This window comes from Montipora foliosa, chromosome 7 (genome assembly GCF_036669935.1).
Source record: "Montipora foliosa isolate CH-2021 chromosome 7, ASM3666993v2, whole genome shotgun sequence".
NCBI classification, from domain to species: domain Eukaryota; kingdom Metazoa; phylum Cnidaria; class Anthozoa; order Scleractinia; family Acroporidae; genus Montipora; species Montipora foliosa.
In genome coordinates this window covers 16,045,904-16,048,403 of record NC_090875.1, presented here as the reverse complement: position 1 = coordinate 16,048,403, position 2,500 = coordinate 16,045,904, and the positions used below count along the sequence as shown (strand labels likewise).

The 2,500-nt window shown below is 45.9% G+C and overlaps 1 protein-coding gene across 1 annotated transcript in view; it reads right to left on the bottom strand.

Moving 5' to 3' along the window:
• The window catches only part of LOC138009974 (uncharacterized), a 24,296-nt gene that overhangs the window by 14,869 nt on the left and 6,927 nt on the right, over positions 1 to 2,500 (bottom strand). The window lies entirely within an intron of this gene.

Here is a 2,500-nt window from a genome sequence, read left to right as displayed (position 1 = left end):
TGTAGTGGAACTTAGAAATTGTTTATGGGCGTATTAATGCACCCCCTGCATCGGGCGGGAGGATGTTCGGAACTGAAAGTTTCTATTTTTGTCGGTCATGAGAACCCTGGGTCCCAGTGATGCAGGGGCTCGGGACACCCAACATAAATTTTCCATGTCCTCGTGTGTTTATGTTGAATTCGTTGTGTCGCGTAGAAATTGTAATCCTTGTTGCGTTTGAAGAATAAATCGTTGAATTCACCCCCATTCGTCCTTCTTAGTGACTTTGAGAATTTTGTTAACGGCGATGGCGGACAAACTGTTTCCACTCCCCATTGTTTGCTATCCACCAAAGAGCTGTTTTGCTGTCTAACCACAAACGCACACCTGATATTCTGACTTCCCCTTCTAAGGCGTTCTTAACGGAGTTCATGAGCGGTGCAAGAATTTTGCCCGACATTCATTCCGATCGTGGTATCGTCTGCGCCTTCAGAGGGGTTCTCTTGTCTTGGATTTTAGCAACGTTGGAGTGATGCTTCCAGAAATTTCACACACGAAATAAATAACGGCACAATAGGCCATTTTCCTAGCATTGTCAAATCCATGCAATGAACAATTAACGTTACCCTGGACTACTCCATAAACGAATCTTGGAACGTGAACCTCTTTCGCCTCCTTTAAGTTTCTCAACCATCCTCTCCGACGTTTCTCGAATTCGCCGGTTAACCATTCGTCCCATTCTACTTTTCTCGCACATAACTCGTGGAATAAAACTTTCATTCCAACTAGCACTGGGCTCAGTAAACCTATGAGATCGTACATACCTGCAATCACTTTCAGAATGCTTCGTTTCGTAACTGGCAATCCATCGGCTCTTTCCGCCACATCAGACAGCTCAAACACAAACAAGTCCAGTTCGCAATTCCACGACTGTCCGAGGACCTTCTCATTTTTCGAACTGGTGTTCGCTCCAATTGTGGCCTTGGCATAACTTTTCTTTGGCGCCTCTAACTTGTCCGTCAACACTTGACTCGCTACGCTGTTCACGTTGTGTTATTTCGGCTCTTAATTCTTCACTGTTTGTCAACCATTTCCTGAATCTAAACCCACCCTGTGCAAGTCTTGATTTCGCTTTATCGTACAACTCACTTGCCTCCTGAATGGTCTTTTGTCGGTAATGAGATCATCAACGTAGAAACTCCTTTTCATAATGCGCACAAACTCTGGATCGAGCTCCGTGAACGAATCCAAATGATACTGGTGCGTCGCATTGAGCAAAAAGGGCAAACAATTAACCCCAAAAACAACACGGCAAAATCTGTAAGCGACAGAGTCTAATCGCTCGCTGTCAACACTTGTCACCCACAGAAACGCAGTCAATCCCTGTCACGCTCATTCACCACGATATTAAAGAATGCCTTCTCCATGTCACCGACTAACGCAACGCGCCTTTCTCGAAATCGAATCAAAATATCATACAACAGTGGCGATAAGGCTGGTCGGACATGAAGACAATCGTTTAGGGACACACCTCGTTTCCCTTCTTTAGAAGATGCATCATACACTATTCTTACCTTCGTCGTTTTTGCATCTTTGCGTATGACGGCGTGATGTGGAAGGTAATGAACTCTGTCAGCTGCATCTAGCTCAGCCACCCTTTCAATTATTCCATTCTCTTCTTGCTCCCTTATAATGGCGTCATAGGTTTTCAAAATGTCAGGATTGTCTTTTAGCCTCCCCATCTGTCCCTTGAGACGTTTCATGCTGTTTTCATAATTTCTCGGCAGGGGGCCGATTCCTTCTTTCCACGGATGGGACACTACATACCTTTCACCATTGAAGGTGATCGCATCTTTCAACCCTTCATGATCTTCGTTGTCCTCTCAAATTCCAAGGGTTCCGTAGTCCCACAGTTTTCCCCCGCAACCTTCTAATTCTCAATTATCTCCTTTGCGTTACAAATCATGTCACACAAAATTTACAATGATTTGCGAGTCTACGAAAAATCCTAGCAGGGGCCCCGACAGGACCCAGCCCAAGCGAGTTTCCATTGCGACGGGGTCATTGGGCTCCCCCTTATTGTTCTCCCTTCTTGAAAGGACCAAAGATACTCTGCACCGATGAGCAAGTCGACTTTAAGGATTTCACTGTCTCGACTGACATCTGAAAACCACAAACCTTGTAAGTGGGGGTACTCGTTTTTCTTGACTTCAATGTGTTGCCCAAAGGTATTGATCTCGATCCACTCACGTCTCTCTGCCCTCAACCCGGCCGATAGGACAGCTCTGGTAGTAATAAAGGATTTGTGGCTACCGACATCGAATAATACCTTCACCCTCGAACCTTTGTTTCCCGAAATGTTTGTAACGCAACCCTCGCCACCAAGCCCACGTGAAGGGCGGGACTAGCGTGGCTGGCACTGACTTGACATGCTTTTTGCGAGACATCACGCCCACTATTGTTCGCGCGATTAACCTGACACGGCGCTTGGTACGCGTTGTGACCCTTATAGCAAATTAAA